General features: G+C 36.8%; 1 long non-coding RNA gene across 2 annotated transcripts in view; it reads right to left on the reverse strand.

Annotated features, from left to right (window-relative positions):
• Positions 1–436: 436 nt before the first annotated feature.
• Positions 437–22,849, reverse strand: part of LOC147007644 (uncharacterized) — a 61,700-nt gene continuing 39,287 nt past the window's right edge. For both annotated transcript variants that reach the window (XR_015054037.1, XR_015054038.1), the window contains one exon: positions 437–909. This is a non-coding gene — a long non-coding RNA (uncharacterized LOC147007644). The remainder of the gene's footprint in view (positions 910–22,849) is intronic.

Here is a 22,849-nt window from a genome sequence, read left to right on the forward strand (position 1 = left end):
ATGTCCCATCATCGCTCCGTGTCCCATCATCCATCCGTGTCCCATCATCCCTCCGTGTCCCATCATCCCTCCGTGTCCCATCATCCCTTCCTGCCCATAATCCCTCCATGCTCCTCATTCCACCATGTCCCATCATCCCTCCATGTCCCATCATCCCTCCTCATCCCATCATCCGCCCATGCCCCATCATCCCTCCATGTCCCATCATCCTTCCTTGTCCCATCATCCCTCCTTGTCCCATCATCCCTCTATGTCCCATCATCCCTCCTCGTCCCATCATCCACCCATGTCCCATCATCCCTCCTTGTCCCATCATCCCTCCATGTCCCATGATCCCTCCATGTCCCTTCATCCCTCCATGCCCATCATCCATCGATGTCCCATCATCCCTCCATGTCCCATCATCCCTCCATGTCCCATCATCCCCCTTGTCCCATCATCCCTACGTGTCCCATCATCCATCCGTGTCCCATCATCTCTCCTGGTCCCATCATCCCTCCATGTCCCTTCATGCCCATCATCCCTCCATGTCACATTATCCCTCCGTGTCCCATCATCCCTCCTTGTCCCATCATCCATCCATCTCCCATCATCCCGTGTCCCATCATCCCTCCTGTCCCATCATCCATCCATGTCCCATCATCCCTCCTTGTCCCATCATCCCTCCATGTCCCATCATCCCTCCATGTCCCATCATCCCTCCATGTCCCATCATCCGTCCATGTACGTTTGTGTTTGTGATATTTCAAAAACTGTTGAACATTTCATATTCATCTTACAGATATGTATTCCTCATGACATGATCTCAACCTGATTCGATCACGGCTGTGATTGGATGAATTATGTAACAATACTTGCAAAGGTTGTCATGATCTTCTGTGGCAAAGCTCCACATTTTGCTCGCACCATCTGCAACGGGATGTGCATGATCTTGATTCCGGTGTTTGTCCAAGTTTGGACAAAACCACAAAATAACAGCACAGAGGGAAAACTAATAAAAACAACAACAACAACAACAACAACAACAACAACAACAACAACAACAAACCTGGAAACAGTTTACCTTGTTTTCAAAGCAACCACAAGTGTTGCATCAACTACCCAGAAAAACAACCACTTGCCCACTTTCTTGTTCAAGTGTTCATCAACAACCAGGTTTGTTTATCTATTATATTATTTATTTATTTCACAGTTTTCCAGGTATATGCCCGTTGTTTCAAGGTATATGTCCATTGTTACCTTCGCAAACTTCGTTTGACGAAGGTTTTGTATTGACCCCTGTGTATTTATTTATTGGTAAATATGTGTGCGGACAACATTGCGCAAAAACTGCTGGACCGATTTGCATGAAATTTTCAGAGATGATGTGCTCAAGGATGCCAGGCGAAGCTTTTGGGAGCAATCGGGTTAAAGGTCAAGGTCACGGTCACGAAAAGGTCAGAATCGTTTTTTCGTCATAACGCGGTCAATTTTATCCGAACGAGATAAAACCAACACCAAAATGTTCATTACTCAATTATACATTCTAGGCTATGCCACATGAAAGTGTGGCGTAATTACCCTAGGTCGCGGTTGGGGGTCAAAGTCAAGGGGGTCACCAAAAATGGTATTAACAATGTTTTGGATCACTTTATACAAAAACTTTACAGCGGATTAGCTTGAAATTGTGTGGGAAGGTTTGTTGTCATGAAAAGACAAATCGAGTAGATTTTTGGAGCGATCGGATCAAAGGTCAAGGTCAAGGTCACAAAAAGGTCAAACATTTTTATTTTCGCGATAACACAGTCAATTTTATTCCAATTTACATCAAATTAATGCCAAAATGATCAGTATTCAATGCCCTATCCTCAAATATAACATATTATATGGTGTTGCTGTAACCCGAGTTAGCGGTTGGAGGTCAAAGGTCAAGGGGGTCACCACAAAGCATTTTTCATTGGGCAGCGTCGTGGACAACATTACGCAAAAACCACTTAGCAGATTGTCATGAAATTTTGTTCGACTTGTTTGACATCATGAGAGGACAAATCGATTAGATTTTGGGAGCGATCGGATCAAAGGTCAAGGTCAAGGTCACAAAAAGGTCAAAATCGTTTTTTTGCGATTAAAGTGGCAATTTTGTTCCGATTTACATCAAATTAAGTCCAAAATGTTCAGTATTCAAATCCAGATCCACTGATATTGCGTATGGTATAGTGTTTGCAACCCTAGTTAGTCTGTGGAAGTCAAAGGTCAAGGGGGTCACCAAAATGGAGTTTTTGATTGGGAAGCGTTGTGGACAACATTACACAAAAACCACTTTGCAAATTGTCATGAAATTTTGTGGATGTGTTTGGCATCACGAGAGGACAAATCGATTAGATTTTGGGAGCGATCGGATCAAAGGTTAAGGTCAAGGTCACAAAAAGGTCAAAATCGTTTTTCGCGATTAAATTGTCAATTTTGTTTTGATTTACAGCAAATTAACTCCAAAATGTTCAAAATTAAATTCCCCATCCTCGAATATGACACATGGTATAGTACTTTTGTCACCCAAGGCAGCGGTTGGGGGTCAAAGGTCAAGGGGGTCACACAAATTCACATTTATATCGGAAAGCGTTGTGGACAACTTAACGCAAAAAAACAAAACGCAGAGAGGCTTTAATTGTTTTGGATTTGTTTGGCATCATGAAAGGACAAATCCATTAGATTTTGGGAGCGATCGGTTCAAAGGTCAAGGTCACAAAAAGGTCAACATCGTTTTTTCATGATGAAAACGGTTAATATGTTTCCGATTTACATCAAATTAACTCCAAATTGTTCAGTGTTCAATTCCCCATCTTCTGAAATGACACAAGGTCTAGTACTATTGTCACCCTAGGTAGCGGTTGTGGGTCAAAGGTCATGGGGGTCACGAAATGCATAGTTGTATTGAGATGCGTTGTGGACAACTTAATACAAAGGTAATAATAATAGGTGGATCAGCTGATATTTTTCTGAGATGTTTGACATCATAAGAGGACAAATCGATTCGATTTTGGAAGCGATTGGATCAAAAGTCAAGGTCACAATAAGGTCAAACTCATTTTTTCGTGATAACAGTTTCAAATTTGTTCCCATTTACATCAAATCAATGCCAAATGTTCAGTATTCAATTCACCACCCTCTAATATGACACATGTACAATGCTGTCACCCAAGGGAGCGGTTGGGGTGGGGGCGGGGAGTGTTGAAAGGAGTATCTGTCTTTGTCCACAACAGGACAATTAATATCGTGACGTTATACAGACCTCCATCACAGAGTCAAACGGCGTTCAAAGATAAACTTAAACTTTTCCTGATGGCACTAAATACAGAACGATTGACGGTAATTCTGGGTGACTTCAATTTTGACCTGCTTGGTGCTCCGGAAAACGATATCCTACAGCTGATGGCACAACACGGGTTCCGCCAGTCTGTGACCGAGCCAACGACAGACCAGAGATCTCTACTGGACCACGTATACGTCAACCAGCCAGTCACCGTACACGTGGATGTCGTTGACATGTACTATTCAGACCACGACATGCTTTGTGTCTCCCTCGAAATATGATTTTTTTTTTATTCCTCGCATTTGTGGCACATTCGCGATCACCGAAAATGTGTTGTTCCCATTTCAAATATTTCAACATAACGTTTCATGAGTAGATCTAACTAAATAACATGTATCTTTTGCCAACTTCTGTTCGTCTCCTATTATCGACTTTAATCTCATACATTTCCATATTTGTCTGTGTTCTTTGTCATCACCATGTTCCGTCAAGTATAATAAATACAATATTGAACACGTAATAACTCAGTCGTTTGTTGTTAATCACCATTTCGCCCCTACCCCAACACTTCCTGGTGAAGTTTGGGTGTAAACTAGAATATATCTCTGTCTCTAAACTATGTGTCTGTTGATGCAACAAGGGCCATAAGGGCCCTACCAAAATTAGTTACTCAGTAAAATACAACAAATTTTCATTAAGGAGACTTGGTATAGTTTGATATGCACATAGCTTCGCTCATGGTTTCGAAAAAGGAGTTTTACTTTCTTGTTTAATTAGACGCCATTTAAAATGACGTTTTTGTCCTCGCTCGGATTTGAAAACATGATCTACTTGATCCAGGTCGTGTCTGCGTGGTCAGTGCCATTCGACCGAATCCGACCCTACATGCTACAGAGTTCGGCCCTCGGGACAACGAATCACCTAAAATTGTCATAATCGTAATAGTTCTAATAACAAAATCCTTTCACAAAATCCGGATCATGGACTTTAAATTTGAGAAATTCCCGAGCAGATTTTGTGGAATTTTAGTTCCTCATTTCACTCTCATGCCGTGTTCAAACTAGTGGCTGCGGCGAAGGTATACGCTCTACGAGTGCCCGTTCTAGTTTATAGGTATATGTCAGTAGGGTGAATATACTGGTTCTAGCTCACTTTTCCCCATGTAAATGAATGGGGGGTTTTCAGCGATTCATATTTTTTTCCCTAAAAATAAACCCCCTTTTTATCCCAAGGTATATTTATTTGTCTCCCCTTTTAACCTGGGGATACTTTTTTGAAATAACCCATGCAATAAGATAAAGATTTGTTCAAGTACTAAAGTGGTAATGTGATTTGTTAAAGGTGATTCGAAAGAAATATCTGAAACGTCTAAGCCTCGGGACACTCTTTATCAAATAACCGATGCATATTGTTTAGCTCACTCATTGAACCTATAAAGATTTGTTCATTCTCAAATTCCTTCAATAGTTTAATTTTCTTTGCACAATAATCTCCATCTAAAATATTGAAAAACAAAATATTTGAATCTTTATATTTTTTAAGATACCCCTTTTGTGCCATTACGAAATGATAAACTTCTCTAAATGCTCTTGTTTGACCACCTCCTGAGCCACAGGTTATTTTCGTTAAGCCCCGCCCACTTTTCATAAGCCCCGCCCACTTTCAAATGGAATTTTATTAAAGCCCCGCCCACTTTTCACGATGTATTCAATAAGCCACGCCCACTTTCCTCTAAGCCCCGCCCATCCCCTGTGGAATTTTATAAGCCCCGCCCACTTTTCTTTAAGCCCCGCCCACTTTTCATGAGGTTTTTATAAACCACGCCCACTTTTCCTAAGCCCCGCCTACTTTTGCTAAGCCCCACCTACTCTTACATAATTTCCAGTTCATCTCTGACTCACAAAGAAATCACAAGAAAATTCCAGCATGTTATGGTTTTGAAAAAATTTCCCAAAGAAGGCCTGCGTGGGCTTGCCCAGGGAATTTCCAAAGGAAACCACACCCACCAGTCTTTCCCTATAAAAGCCTCAAGCCCAGGCTCCATTTTAAACATTTTTTGCTGGCCATGGTGTGCTGTGTGCTTGCCTGGAACTCTCAGACTTGTATGGAACTAAACCTTCAAGTTGATGAACTGGATTCAAACCTCTTATCTGTTGAGGTAAGATTTTTATTTTCCTATTTTCAAACTTTGATTGAAGCATACTCATTTAATAATTAAATAACTTAATTAATACATTATTATTTTCTCTCACAGGAAATTGTATCTGAAATGCAATATGAAAATACCGATTTTGCCACAACTTGGGGCGAAATTGTTGGCTTGGTTGAAGACCTTGTGAGCGACCAAGACCCACAGAACGAGCAAGACCTTGAGTGGGATGACTTTGGGGTTCCTTGGAACTCTCCGACTTGTATGGAACTAAACCTTCAAGTTGATGAACTGGATTCAAACCTCTTATCCATTAAGGTAAGATTTTATTTCCCTATTTTCAGTTCCTTTTATCATCGACTCATTTAATAATTAAATAACTTAATTAATACATTATTATTTTCTCTCACAGGAAATTGTATCTGAAATACGAAATGAAAATACTGCTTTTGCTACAACTTGGGGTGAAATTGTTGGCTTGGTTGAAGACCTTGTGAGCGACCAAGACCCACAGAACGAGTTCGTCCTTGATGACCCAACCAAAGAGTTATACCTTGGAGACTAGCAAAATCCTGAAAAAGAGTTTTACAGCAATAGTACTCATTGTGAGTTATCAAGACAATACCCACTGAACAAGTTATACCTTGATGAGCCAGAATACAAGTTTTACCTTGGAGACTCACAAATTTTGAAAAATCAGGAAATGAGTTCTGCCTTGATGGTTTAAATAACTACCTTGGAGACTCAGGAAAAGGGTTCTGCCAAGATGGTTCTAAATATGGGGCCTACCTTGGAGACTCACAAATTTTGAAAAATCAGGAAACGAGTTCTGCCTTGATGGTTAAAATAACTACCTCGGAGACTCACGAAAAGGGTTCTGTCAAGATGGTTCTAAATATGGGGCCTACCTTGGAGACTCACAAATTTTGAAAAAATCAGTAAATGAGTTCTGCCTTGATGGTTTAAATAACTACCTTGGAGACTCAGGAAAAGGGTTCTGCCAAGATGGTTCTAAATATGGGGCCTATCTTGGAGACTCACAAATTTTGAAAAAATCAGGAAATGAGTTATCCTTAAGAGACTTTGTAAGTTGGTTTTATTTTGAATACTTGAAATGTGGGTTCTGGCTTGATAACTCACAATGTGATACATATCTTGGAAACTCAACGGGAATGTGGTTATACCTTGAAGACTTGGAAAGTTGGGTTTATGTTGGAGACTTGAAACTTTTTTGGAGACTTTTATTTATTTATTTATTTATTTATTATTATTATTATTTTATTTATTTATATTTTGGAGACTTTTGGAGTTGCTATCACTCTTTAGGATCTAAACCTATCGATGTAGTTCTTTGTCGGATGGTGCTTGATGGGAGCAAGATCAAGAAAGTTCTGGGAAGAAAGTGCAGGCTTACTCCCCTTTCTACGTCATCAAACCTGAAAGCCTTAAAAGACAGAATTGGAAGAAGAGAAAAAAAAAACCGTAAAAAATATATATATTGGTGGAAATCTCATTTTGAAAAAGACATTGTGTTGGGCGAGGATTGAGTTGGGGTTGAGATTTTGAATGTGAGGGTTGGGGTTGAGATTTTGAATGTGAGGGTTGGGGTTGAGATTTTGAATGTGAGGGTTGGGACACACACACACACACACACACACACACACACACACACACACACACACACACACACACACACACACACACACACACACACACACACACACACACACACATCAACAAACAAAGTGAAGCCTTGACTATTCAGTTGAGGATTCTGTGTTTGGGGTTCACAGATCTAAGAACGTCCACCCCTTGACACACATTATATACTGTTATACACCTCGGACTTGGCCCTCGAGTGTCCACAACGGTGTATAGTAGGAGTGAGTGAAGCGCCAACCCATTGCTCCCATTGCACACACTTTATATACTGTTATACACCTCGGACTTGGCCCTCGAGTGTCCACAACGGTGTATAGTAGGAGGGAGTGAAGCGCCAACCCATTGCTCCCATTGCACACACACACACAAACACACACACACACACACACACACACACACACACACACACACACACACACACACACATACATACACACACACCAACAAACAAAAGTTAAGCTTCGACTATTCAGTTGAGGATTCTGTGTTTGGGGTTCACAGATCTAAGAACGTCCCCCCTTGACACACATTATATACTATACTGTTATACACCTCAGACTTGGCCCTCGAGTGTCCACAGCAGTGTATAGTAGGAGGGAGTGAAGGGACAACCCATTGCTCCCATGGGTATTATCTGCTTAGTTTTGTCTTTTGTAATTCCTGTGAATAAAATGAACCTAAAATCTCTTCCCCTTCCAAATCATATATCTTATAAGTCCAAGGAACCGTATCTATTACATCAACAATTTTAAAAAGTTCGTTCATCCATCGTTTAGTATAACACTTTTCAAAATGAGATTTCCACCTATATATTCTTACGATATCACCAACTTTGAACTTAGGTTTTCTGACATTAATCTCTTTTTCATATTTTAATTTTGTAAATGTTTCTGATGGTTTCATATTTGTTGACGTGTGAATCGTGTCATTATACTTATCCACAATATCCTGAATAAAAGATGACCATTGTTGTGAACCGAGTTGTGTGAATTTTTTATATAGTCTCTCTTTTAAGGTACGATTAAAACGTTCAACAACAACTGCCTTCCCTTCATTAAAGGTACTGTATGATGTAACACTGTTATTTTTTAGAAAATTCATAAATGTCTTGTTATAAAACTCTCTACCCTCATCAGTCCACAATTTTTTAGGTTTTCTCTTACTTTTATTAAATATCTGTTGAAAGGCAAATATAAGAGTATTTCCTGTTTTGTTTTTTAAAGGGACAACCCATGCGTATCTACTCCTCAAATCAATAACGGTTAAAGCATACTTGTACCCCTTATCATTATTGAGTTCAATCAAATCAGCGGACCAGATATAATCAACTTCCTTGGAATAAACTTTCCTTCTACGTGAAATTTCCTTCAAAATGAAACTTTGTGAATATTGGTTTATGTAATTCATCAGCTAATTGCTCTTCAGTCTTAATGACATCATTAGAGCCTATAAGTTTTTTGAATTTCCAAGTCCAAGTTTCAATTTAGCACTGATCATCTTCTTCACAATGAACCGATCAACTTTTTCTCTCAAGGTTGGATTTTGTATCAGAGACAAATTATACAACATTTCTCTATTGGCTTCATGCTTTTCTTCCAACGTTGTGGTATTCCCATAATCAATATCGTGTCTCATGCACACTTCATCAACTCTATTGATAGGCTTACTCCAGGATTTAGGATTGTCTGCCTCATCTAATCTTTTATCCAAGTTTGTGCCTGGACCACAGAAAGAATACCCTGGAAGATGTAATTCACCTGGTATTCCAGGAGTTGTAAATTTACTTCCTGATAAAAACTTTTGTATATCTCCTCCGAGTTTGTGTTTGGAGATAAATTGATTTTTTTTCAAACCACATACCGAACATATACCTTTTTGTATAACCCTGTTATTTTTACTTTTAATATATGAAATATTTTTAGTATTAGTTTTCTTTTTACATTTGAGACAATAACTCATTTATTTATGAGAAAAATTCCTGCAGAGTGCAAAAACCTTTTTAGTTTCTAACATGCACATTTTAATCTTAATTTTTAAAACATAAAGAATCCTTAGAAATGCCTTCACTCTCTCCTCCATTTATTAAAGAAAAAAAAAATGAAAAACTTGAATTAAAATGAATATCTTGTCGATGTCAATAGTCTTGTCGAAAGTATTTCAAATAGACTTGTCAATTCTTTGTTTTCCTCCTCGGTGGGTTGAGTTATTTTCTGTAATACCACCAATCTTTTTTAATCTCACTGGTTTCCATATTTTGATATTTATTTTGTCTCGCTCTTTCCTCCCTCTCCTTCTCTCTCTCCTCCCTCTCCTTCTCTCTCTTCTCCCTCTCCTCCTTCTCTCTCTTCTCTTTTTCCTCCTTCTATTTCTTCTCCCTCTCCTCCTTCTCCCTCTCCTCCTTCTCTCTCTTCTCCTTTTCCTCCTTCTCTTTCTTCTCCCTCTCCTCCTTCTCTCTCTTCTCCTTTTCCTCCTCTTCCCTCTCTTCTTCAACTCCTTCCTCATCCCTTATTATCCTTGAATCGCTTACACCCCATAGAATATCATACATATATTCATCAGGATTTCTTGTTATTCCTGTATCCAAAATAATTTTTTTGCAACAGGAAACCAATAAAATTTCTTTTGATTTTCTAAAAGAGCCTTACCTTTTCTTAACTTTATAATTTTTTCATTATTTAACATTCTAATTAAATCTAAAGTTGTCGGTTTATCAACATCAGCATAATGCCAATCTTTTATTGAAAATACCTCATTCTTATGTTGTAGAACATATTTATTAAAATACCAAATACCCTTTTCTTGAAGGTATGCTTGGACACAGAAATGATAATTTTCTTGAAGCCTTCTTGCTGTCATTTATGTATTAGAAATATATGTTAGAATAATATTATGGCACGAAACACCTCCCCATCTTCCCATAGTTAAATCATTTTGTATTTCCTTACTTATTATATATAATCCTGTTTTTTTCTGTTTTCATGATATAAACAAGGGCAAAACCATTATTATATTTACCCTAATTAAATTCTTTTATTTGTTGTTTACTAATCGTGGCCCCACAAAACTCATTCTCGATACCAAGTGGATAATATTCTTCCTTACGAGACTGATTTAATTGTTCCAGGTCTTCGAGGTTAATTTTAAATGACCAATTATGCCCTAAATCATTCATATCATACCCCATTGTTCTATTCTCATACAAACGATATGCCCTTCTTTATAAAAAAAATATTTTAATTTGAACTGTGGATTCTGTATGACCTGGAGATAATATCAACACTTCTGTATCTTTGGAATACACGGCCGTTTTATTTGAGGATATATATTGTGATAAATCGCTTAATCTCACCAAGTCATTCGCGTCAGTCGGGCTTGGATAATTTTTAATTTATAAGCATTTTTCATGTTAATATTTTTGGTTATATTATATTTATGCCGTTCAACCTGTGCCTTTGTGTAATAATTTGATAAATCAATATCCAGTTCTTGGGATACACCAAAGATAGAACCATCTTTACCAACATAAGTCATTTATATTACATTAAAAATAATATCATAAAATGTTTTATTTTTGTTGAGTTGAAATAACACATACAGACATAATTGACCACAACACTTGGAATTTAATTCTTGGACTTGAAATGTTTGATAAACACCATTCTGTAAGAATTTTATGACTTCAACTGGTGGTGGAAGACCAAAACTATCAAAATAATATTTGTCTTGACTATTAAAATACAAACCCAATGAGAACCGTTCCCATTATTATCTTCGAGTTCATAATAATATTCTTTGTATGTTTCGGCACTTTTGTTAATTCATCTCTCATACAAATAACCACATTATGAATTTTTAATTTCTTGCAATATTTGACAAGTTGTAAATTTGATGTTGTATTCTTTCCAAATTCTTTAAACCACTCATCAATGCTCATTTATTTATTAGAAAGATATAATCCATTACCTCTTTTCGTTAATTTTACACCTGCTTGTGCTATTGAAGAAAGCATATCTCCAACGAACAATCTCGCTTTCTCAGGCAGACCTTCAAGTTTTTCAGCAAAATCTACAATTACACCACTTCCACTAATTTGTTTCTCCAACTCTTTGTTATGTCTTTCCAATTCTTTTTGAGCCTGGAGTTGAGCCTTCCTTTCGTTGGCAGTTTTCACCGCTGTTGAAATACCACCCGTCAATGCTCCAACCGCACTTAAACCAGCAAATAAAGGAATTAGAAATGGGAGAAATCCTCCACTCGTCTCTCTTATTGAATATTTTTTCAACATTGGTTTTGTCATTTTAATTTTAAGTGAGCCAGTGTCATTCAAGATTTTAACCTGTTCTCTTGTGAGCAAAACATCAATTCTTACTGCTCCTTTTCTCTGAATTGTATTAACGTTAATCGTACAAGGCTTTTGATTTTGAACACAAGATGATAGTTTATGAAGATTGATTTCATTAACATATACCCCAGTTGGTACTTTGCCACTCATTTATTTAACAAAAAATTATGTGAGACTAATCATCACACCATTATCTGTATTAATCTGTAATTCTGTTTCTTCCAAAAGCAAACAATATGTATCAACTTCTTCACTCTCTCCTCTTTCAATGTATAGGGAAGTATCCACTCGATTTGACTTTATAGTTTCCTTTTGAGCGCTCAGGTCAAACGCATAGATTGTATACAAACTTTTAAATGCTGTCATATCCAAAATAGGTTCTTTATTTCCATTACTTTCACACACCTTTTGGTAAGACTTGTATGCTTCAGCAAAATCATTTTTTCCCAATTAATTTCCAATCTATCTCGTGGATAAAATGTTCCATCGAGAGAAACGCGAAGTTGTTTCACGTAAGCATTATCACTCAATGCATTATTCTTATCAGTCGCAGTATCACCATCTGGCTTTTTAAAAATGATCCACAGATATCGTGGCTTTCCTTCCAGAACACCCAAATTCCACGTGTAAGTAGTTTGGTTGAGTTTAACGTGTTGACATCTTCTTTTGAGGTATGATACACTGAGTGGTTTCTTTGAGTTAAGTCTTCCATTCAACATCTCTTCTGTTTTAAGATTAGGAGTATATTCACTGATATACCAACTCATTTCCTCAATTACAAATTTATTCTGATCACCAAAAGCATTACCAACACCAAAAAGCAATCTATTTTCATTATCATTCCTTTGTAGTTGAAATCTAATTTTAACACCATACAGAACTTTATCATGATCACAAAATCCAAATATACCTTTAAGAGGAACTCCCACAGTAAAACTATTTTCTGCTTTTGTATCATCATTATACGCTCCTTTCCTTTGAGTATATCCAGGGTCTGTGTTTGTTCCCGTTGACATATCTGGAATAAAACCTTCGACAGACCCCTTTCCCATTCTATCACTGAATGTATAGTGTAAATTTCATCATTTCAGATACAGCATAGACATAATCAACCGCTTCCAATATTCCAAAAATATGTTCCAATATACAAACGCACACTATCAAACATTTTCCAGAAGAAATCATTTACAAGTGTGGCGTTTGTGTTATTCCCAGCTTTAGTGAATTTAAATTTACACAACAAGAAACTTTCGGAGAGATTCAAAGAGGTTTGTTGATTATTTATTTCAAAACTTTTTGTACCATTCGTATTCCAGTCTGTTCCAGTTATTGCATTTACCTTGAAGTAATCTTCTTTTTAGTGGAGTTTGAGATAATAATAGTATCATCCAAATCATAGATACTATCAATTGCTTCCATACTTGTATTTATTTAGGAAAAAAGATGTTAAAACTTTTGAAACCCTGATCCAAGTATTTGAATTATTTTCTGTCGTTCTTGGGGGCACAACTGAGTTTTGCCTTTCTTAATTTCTTTTATTGCTTGTAATTTATGAGATTCCTTCTGAGCATCTTTTATACTCTTTACAGCACCTGCTACATTTCCCACAGCAGAAGCAGTTGAAACAATTAGATCTTTATGTTTAAGAATAGTTGAACCAATACCCATGAGAGTATCAATTATCCCATCTCCTCTAAATTGATGTCCAACACCCCTTTGTCTCTTAGGTTTATAGTATCCTCAACCAAGATACATACCTTCACCCTTGTAGTATGGGGAAAGGAACATCCCATCCCCTGTAATTATTTTATATTTTCCCAACTCGTGTTTCCTCACAATAACCATCGTATTTATTTATTGGAAAACTTCACGTAGGTGAATTCTGATGGATATAACTTCTCCATTAAAAGAAATCACACGATTATCTTGGTCGGTTATCCTAAAATTTACTCTGTGTATGGTTTTTCCTGACACAGGGAGATAAACCAAATTTTTAGGTTCCATATTGAATTTATAACCAATTGGGGTTGAGTATGCGCTGAATGAAAATATTTTATTTGTTTTTTTTCCATCATTATAAGCACCATCAATCAAATCACAGTGAATTAACACTGAATTTATTCCTGAGGATATTTGAATGACATTATCACTGTAAAACGTCCCATTTGTTTCAATCTTTTTTGAGGAGAAACCCAATAACTCTCAAAATGAATTATCAATTGTGAAATCAACCTTGTCGTTATTTTAACTTTAATCGTTGATTTTGAAGTATGTTTTTGAATGTTTATAACAATATTTTTTGGTTCATCACCCTGTTCTTTCATAAGACGAGCAATTTCGGAAGATATTTGAGAAATCTCATATGCTCCGGTGAGACTGTTATCGTTTTGTATCCACTTCCGGGATTATAACTAAACTTGTCATTTTTATCAGTTATATTAAATAAGGTATTATAAGTTTCCATGGACAATAAAGATGCCTCATATTCTTTTGTTGGGTCAAGTTGTAGTGGGTATGGGAATGAAGATGTGTTGTCGCTTGTTGTGAAATTAAAACTCAGGATTGTGCTTCTCATCTTATTTAATATGAGATAAAATGTCTTTATATTGAGATTTATTAATTATTTTCATGTTCATCAACTGTTCTAAAATTGCTGATGCTTCATTAAAACAATTGTTATTTCCAGCCTTCTTACTACCCAACAACAATAACAGTCTATTAACTAATTGCGATGGGTCATTTGGAAGAAAACTAATACCTGAACCAAGGATACTTAAAGCCTGAATAATGTGTTTCTCCTTCTCATTTTTCCTACTTTTACTAGAAATACTAACCCTATAATTTAGAGTGTTCAGCAGATCAATATATACTCTATCATCATTATTTTTCATATCCAATGGTTTATCAATATACTTTGATTCATCCCTCACAGTTGAACCTTGTCTTCCATCTTTTGTGAGAAGAAACATTAATCTCGGAGTTAGTTTAACAGGGGTTTGAGCAGAACCCAAGAACCTTAATTCATCATTAAATATCAATACCTTTTCTTGAACAAGATGAAATATTGCTGGTTGTTCTGTTGGAATGAGTCCTGCTTTGGTTTTTGAATCCGCTGAATATTCATTGTTTTGAAGAGCATTCACAATATAATCAGGGGGTCGATTAATCTCTTCCAGTTGTTGAAATAAACCTTCATCATCATATACCTTTAATTCTCCTAAATGCTCTAATTCTTCCTCCGTCATTTGATCAAAATCTTTTAACATTTGAAGGTTTTTAGGAGTAGAACTGTAGAACTGTAGAACTGTGGGAACTGTAGAAACATCTTTCATTTTATCTTGGGAAGTTTATAAAAGTGGTTTAAAAAATTTATCTTGTTTTCTTTCAAATGCTTCTTCGCCCATTAAGTTCTGTCTGCGTTTCTTCTTTATGTCTTCCTGTTGTTTTACAACTTTTGAAACCAACTCTTGATGTTCCTTAAATCTTCTTGCTCTTTCTTTTGCATCCATTTATTTATTGTAAAATATCATTTAATGAATTGTAAAGATCAACAGGGAAATTTTCCTTTTATTCATCATTCAAGTAGATGTGTTCAAATAAATCCTTTTCTTTAAATATTTCATCACATTCTTTATTAACATTAATGCGAGTTGTAATTTCTTCTTCACTTATACTTGCATCTCTGCTTTTCTTCATCAACATCAAAACCGAATGATAAAATCTTCACTCCACTCAGATGTTTCATAATTTGTCTCGTTCCTTCTGGATTCATTTCTGATATCCCAAGACCACCATATTTTAGTTTCCTTAACTCACTCTTACAATGTGAATATTTTGTTGTACCAAGAGAAACCTCCTCAAATATTTGACCTTCATTCCTCAATCGCATATGTTCCTCCACTGAAATATAGTGATAATCTTCACCTTTTACTTCTCCGGGTCTAATTGCTCTAGTTGTTGTTGATACAATGCGTATCACGGGGTGTTTTTAAGTAAATTTACAATATTCTCATTTGTACTACACAAGAACCTTGATTTATGAAAGTTTTTTCCAGAAGTAGATTTACCCACAAGATTTACAATAATAGTTGTCATTTATATATGTAATTGTTTATAAAACAAAAAAAATCCCTTAATATCTCATCTTGTTTCACAACAATATATTTATATTTTTCAGTCGTGTGCTTCATGTAATCCTCAAATTTCTTTTTACGACATAATGTAGAACAATTATCTCTCCAAAGATTATTGATATCTATTGAATTTAATTTGAATAAAATAAAAGTATTAGCATTGTTTCTGATGGAACGACGAGGAAGTTGAAAGTACGATTGACTAAGATAAATACAATTACAAGAAGAATGTCTCCCTCTTGTGTAGTAGCTGTCCATTACCGTTTGGTTTCTCTCATTAACACAATCATCAAAGATAACGAGGTTCTTTTTGATTTATCCAAATCTTGGGGAGACGGTATATCATCCGTATTATCACTAAGAATACAAGTTATCGGATTTGATTTCTTTTACATCTCTGTGTATCACAAAATCGTTGAATTATATCTTATAAAATGTTATAATCATTTCGGTTTTTTTGAAGTTTAAATAAACCGATTATATCTTCTTTTTGAAGACCAGCATTAAAACCTTGTGAGAGTAGTTGATACTCTGGTTGAAAACTCGACTTTGTGAAAATTATTAAATTATCATAATCTAAAAAGTTAGGAGTGAGGAGCATCTTTAAAAGTAAGCAGGTTTTTCCACATCCACTTGAACCAACTATGAGACATCTTAATGAATTTGGGAGATTTTTATGGTTGTTAAATTTTATCTTATTTTCCCAAATGGGTAAAAAATCATTCATTTATATATTTGGAAAACAGGTTATTTAATTTATTATTGGCTTTTTTAGAAACTCTATATTTTATCCTAAGTTCAGGTTTAATTTCAAGATAATCCATTATTTTATTTATACAATATCTTGTGTTGATATTTCCCTGAAAATCACATCCATGAATAATATATAACAACAATCCTTTGAACATTTCTCTAATACGTTCAGTTTCTTCCCTTGTAAGGAAAGGTGTGTTATCACCCTCATACTTTACATTCATTTCTCTAATCAATCTTGTAAAGTAATTCATTTTTGGTGCAAATCTAAAAGAATTATTTTCCTTGTTATATTTTTTATTATCATTAATGAGAAGATAATCACAGAATATACATTGTTTATAGGCTTTTGACTCTGTGTTTAATCCCCGTCTTTCACACGCAGGACAATTCTCAAATTTGTCATATGGAGAATCAGGAAAGTCTAGCATATTTATAAAGTAAAATTTTACTTAAACTGAAATTCATCTATACTTTCAGTTGTATATTGACTCATATTTAATAATATTACCATCGATATCGATATACTTTTTTTCATTACCAGATTCAACGACAACATTTTTTATATTAAAGGTAATTTTAAAATGATCGTTAACTGCTATTGAACGAAATGTCATTTCACCTGATATATTAACATCCTTTATTTCATCAGGATTTACATCTTTAGGGTTGTTGAAAAAATACAAATTTCTCCTTGCATATTACAGATGGTCTTATCTTTTCTTTCTAAAGCTTCATCCATAAGGTTTTTGTTTTTGATACTTTTTCTTGTTTCATTGCTTTTTCTAGTTTTGAATATATTACCAGAAGGAGAGGAGAAACTTTTGTTGGAGATACTTTAATTGATGTTCTACCAGGTATACTCAAAGCCCTTCCACTGAAGGAAATTGAAGAACTCATCATATCCACCATAATTGTTTTTATCCAATAGTTGTTATATTTATCTTTGTTCAATTTTACATCCTTGACATATTTCTCAGTATCTTTAACAAATGAAGAGATTGATTGAAACTTGTCTTTTGTGTCTTGAAACATTGTATTTATTAAGTGAAAAAGTTGGAGGATAAAATGGTTTTAAGCACAGATTCACCTGTAAAATAAACGAAATTTTCATCAAGAAAATTTTAGTTTAAGCAAAGATTTATTATATAAATATGGTGAATACAACATACTGCGATGTTTGTAATCACGAATATAAACATTATAGAAAACACCTCTGAACCAACAAACACACATTTAATCCATTTCATAAAATATCTCCTCTTGAGTTGGAAAGAAAACATTGTGATATCTGTTCAATGGATGTTTTGAAGAGAAGTTATAATAGACATCTTCAATCACAAAAACACAAGAAAAATGAGTTTAAAGTAAAGGGAGACAATTATATTGAAAACACTGATGGGGCATTTAAAGGGCATATAAAAATAAGGATTTTTCAATTTGGAGAACCCGGTCCATCATCAATAGCTGAATCAATTGAAATAGTGAAACCTGATGTTGAAAAAGTTATTAAAAAGACATTAAAAGAAATGAAAACTTTAAAGTTTTATATGGGAGTGAAAATGAATATGAAAAGACAAGATGAAGAACAAACTCCTTATATGAGAACAGATCTTCATTTTATAACATCATTTCAAGATTTTTTGAATAGTGGGGTTTCTGAAGAACTATCAAAACAAGAGGAGGATGTTGATAATACAGTGGTAGGAAGTGGATTCAATATTTAAAAAATCATCTTTTTAGATATACACATTCTAAAATCAAACCCTCTTAAAGCTTCTTCTTATATTGAATTACCAAAAGAAATAAAACTAAAGAAAGCAGTTGTTAATATTAAGAACAATGATAATAAATGTTTTCACTGGTCTGTTCTTGCTCACTTTCATCCACCAAAATGTAATTCAGAAAGAGTAAAACAATATATGAAATATGAGAATACCTTGGACATTAAACATTTTAAATTCCCAATGCCACTCACAGATATTCCTAAATTTGAGAAAAAGAATAATCTTTCTATTAATGTATATGGATTAACGGATACAAACAAAGTTCAAATATTAAAAATTTCAAACAACTATAAAAATGAAGAAACACACATTGATCTTTTATATTTTAGTGTTGGAAATAATTCACATTACACATACGTCAATAATTTATCAAGATTAATCTCTTCTCAGGTATTCAGAACAGCAAACAAAATATATCCTTGTAAGCGATGTCTTAATTCATTTCATACAAAAGAACGATTAGAACAACATTCAAAATATTGTAGTAATCATAAATCAGCTGTAATTACAATGCCTAAACCTGGTGAAAAGATTTCTTTTGAAGATTATAATAAATCTATCATGCACCCATTTGTGATATACGCTGATTTTGAGTGTATCCTTAAAAAGATAAATACTGCTTCTCCTAATCCAAAAGAATCATAAACAAATAAATATCAAAAACATATTCCTTGTGGTTTCTGTTATTATATCAAATCATCTGTTGGAGAAAAGTATAACAAACTTGAACATTATAGTGGAAAAAAGCTTCACAAGAGTTTGTAAAACGATTAGAAAAGGATTGTATAAGACTCACTAAATTAATGAAAGAAACAAATGAACCGATGAAATTAACCAAAGAAGAAAAATTAGAATTTAGAAAGAACAATATCTGTCATATTTGTGAGGGGGAAATTAAGGAGTCTAAAGTTAGGGATCATTGTCATCTTACTGGTAAATATAGAGGTCCCGCTCATTCCTGTTGTAATCTTAATTATAAATTACCTTCTTTTATTCCAGTCTTTCTTCACAACAGCGCCAATTATGATACACATCTATTTATAAATGAACTTTCAAAAACACCAGGGAATATTTCTGCCATAACAAACACAAGTCAAAAGTATATTTCATTTACAAAAATGATATTCACAAAACCTTTTAACTCGTATTAGGTTTCTAGATTCTTACAAGTTTATGGGAAGACCACTAGCCTACCTCGCATCAAATCTAAGCTCCACGGACTCTTTTCCAAATCTTTATTCATTCTTTCCAAAAGAGGAAATTCTCACTAAAGAGGAAATTCGGATTAAAGAGAGAATTCAAAGTTAAGAGGAAATTCTAATTAATGAGGAAATTAATGAAGAAATTCTAACTGAAGATGAAATTCTAATTATAAAGAAAATTCGAACAATGAATGAAATTCTAACTAAAGAGGAAATTCTGATTAAAGATGAAATTCTGATTAAAGAAGGAATTCTCACGAGAGAGGAAATTCAAACAAGGAATGAAATTCAAAGTAAAGAGAAAATTCTTACAAGTCAGGGAATTTATCCTTATGATTATATGGATTCATTTATGAGATTTAAAGAAACACAACTTCCTTCAAAAGAAAGTTTCTATGACAACCTTTATGAAGAAGAGATAAGTGATAAGGAATATAAATACGCACAAGAAATATGGAAAATATTTAAGATAAAGAACCTTGGAGAATATCATGATTTATATCTAAAAACAGATGTTTTATTGTTTGCTGATGTGTTTGAAGCTTTTAGATCACTCTGTCATAATAAAAATTGTTATGGATGAGATCCTGCCCACTATTTCACAGCTCCTGGTTTAGCTTGGAGTGCAACATTGAAAATGACAAAACAAGATATAGATTTAACCAGTGATGTTGATATTGTTACGTTTGAGGGGGGGGTATGCATTCAAAGGGTAATTAGGATGTTTAATTAGGTATGCCATGCTGTTCGAGTTTACCAGGATCTCGATGTAATAAGTAGTAATTCAGTGGTGATAAGATGTCTAGTAAATGTTCATTTCTTCAAGGGGGAAATGATAAATGTCACGTAATTAGATAGGGACACGGGATAGGGTAAGTGTGTCTGCGTAAACCCCTTTTGGTATTCTCTGAAGACTGGCTGTGACGTCACAGGACAGAGCAGCGGATGGCTCCGCCCCGTGAACACGATTGGCAGAAGGCGACGGCAGTGGGCCAATGGACGGCTCGATTGGAGGTGACGAGGGCAGAAGGATAAAAGGTTCTGTTCGGGGTCGAAAAAGAAGAAGAAGATTACAACCAGAACACTCGTGTTTTTTGGTGTGGAACCTGTGCTGGCAGAGAGCGTCCTGGTTGCTGTGCTGAGTTGATCGTGCTCTTGATCGTGCTCTTGATCGTGCCTGGGAGCCTTGCCGAGCCTCGTGCCTCGCTTAGGTTGGCTCTAGGGTTCTGCTGACTTGGAATACGGGGTCGGGCGGCGGGTGGACCTGCCTCCCTCTCCTGCTCGCGGCTTGGCGCGGGAGCTGGTTCCCTGGCGGCTGTGGGCGAACTTGGGCCAGGACCAGGAGCTCGACAGCACCGCGGTTTCTCCTGCCCCCCCCCTGGCGAGAGCAAGGCCGGCTCGTCCGGCGCCAATCCAGGGACAGTTGCGTCCACACCATGGTCCAGCCTAACCACCAGAGATAGCTACGTTTTGTGTGTGTGTGTGTGTGTGTGTGTGTGTGTGTGTGTGTGTGTGTGTGTGTGTGTGTGTGTGTGTGTGTGTGTGTCTGCTTGGCGCCTTAGAGGGATTGAGAACTGTATATTCATTGGAATTGTCTGTGTTTTTCCCCACGCCCAATCCCACACCATCCCGTCGAATCGCCCCGGATCCCTCTTCTTGCCGAGTCTTATTATTTCTGGTAATTATAAAAAAGGAATAAACATCATCAACTCAGTGAAAAGTGACTCGTGCCACCTTCTTCGTCCCGTTTGCGGCAGGGCGATTAAAACCGCCGTCTTTGGGTTATATAAAAATAAATCGCCTCCATCGTTTCGGCTCATTCTACATTGGTGGGACTGTTCAAGTCCCGTGGACGTCACATTGGTGTCAGGGTGTTGGATGTTCGAACCCCTCTAAATTATATACCAGGATTAAAATCTCGCCACGAATTGGAATATAAAGTTACGACAGAAAAGCGACCGAGCGCAGGAAAATTTTGGCGGGATTTTTCAAATTTAAATTAATTGGCGGCAAACGGGACTTCTGCACCATGGCGGATGTGCAGATGTTTGAGGGGGAAGGCCACGTGTCTGGCAGCGAGTCGGGGAAGAGGGGAGAGACGGGGGTAGGGTTGGAACCTCCCCATTCCGAGCGTGGACCGTGCTTCATCGCCCGTAACGGGGCCGGCAGTGCCGGAAACCGGTGCGATGTCGATCCAGACAATGTTGGAACGTTTAATAGGGGACATGACGGTACAAATGGCAAATCAATTCGTGACACAGAGGGCAGAAATGACAGCACAATTGGAAAATCAATTCGTGACACAGAGGGCAGAAATGACGGCAAAGAGGGCAGAAATGACGACACAAATGGAAAATCAATTCGTGACACAGAGGGCAGAAATGACGGCACAGAGGGCAAAAATGACAGATCAATTGAGGGTAATGGGGGTACAGTTGGGTGCACGGATTGATTTAATGAGGGATGAATTGGGGGAAAAGATGGAGAAAATGAAAACTGAGATGCAGGAGTGTGTGGATGTTAAATTGGGAGAAATACAAAGTAAATTCGAGGATAGATTGGAGGAAATAAAGGTAGAAATTGGATTGGAGGGGGAAAATATACGGAAAAAATTGGTAGATAAAATTGATGCAACGAACATTCGGGTTGATAAAGTGGATGAAAGCCTGGAACGTCATCGTGCCTGTGTGGATGCTCGTATGCAGCTGCAAGTTGAAGAGTGGGGAGAGCTGAGGAAGCAAGGGATGAATTTGGCTGAGGAGGTAAAAGGATTGGAGGCTCATTTGGACGAACAAGATAGAATTATGAGCCAAGATGAAGTCTTGGATAAAGGCCTGGTAGAGCCGTCTTTTGTAAGTAGAGTGTCCGGGTTAGTTGAGGAGCAGCTACAAACTCGCGACGGAGCCTTGGAGGAGGTTGTGCGGGCCCAGAAGATCCTGCGGGAAGAGGTGAATCGGTCCATTCAACGTTTGGAACAGGAGGCAAAATTGACCCATGAGACCCTCACCACAAAACATCTTTGGCCACAGCGGGCTCCGAAATTGGATATGCAGCCACAAGGGTGTTTGATCCCTGGGCTGGATTCGGACAAGGGAGAAACTGAGAAGCGGGCCACCGTAAAAGTGATCCGGCTGGTAAATTTCGAAGGGTCAGGGAGCGTTGAAGCTTTTCTGACGCAACTTGAGTGCATTTCCCGACAAAACGGGTGGAATGAGCAGGAACGTACAGGGAATTTGGTGGCAACGTTGCGGGGACCAGCCGCAGATGTGTTAAACGTGATCGCGGAGGGGATGTTGACCAGCTCCCACATTTGCGAGGCGTTGAGCCGTCGGTTTGGGTTCGCGGCAAACTGTGATCTGGTGCGGGCTCAGCTCCAGCACCGCAGATTAAAGCCGGGTGAGACAGTGCAGGAGCTGGCACAGGACATTTACCAATCAGTCAGGATCGCGTATCGGGACCTTACAGTGGAGGCATATGGGACAGACTGGCACTAGAGAAATTTTTAGCTGCTCTTCTGGACCCTGAGGTCCGA

The sequence above is a fragment of the Eptatretus burgeri genome, unplaced genomic scaffold (assembly GCF_056783735.1).
Source record: "Eptatretus burgeri isolate ZD-2024b unplaced genomic scaffold, Ebu_testis_v1 Ebu_testis_scaffold_61, whole genome shotgun sequence".
Taxonomy (NCBI): Eukaryota; Metazoa; Chordata; class Myxini; order Myxiniformes; family Myxinidae; genus Eptatretus; species Eptatretus burgeri.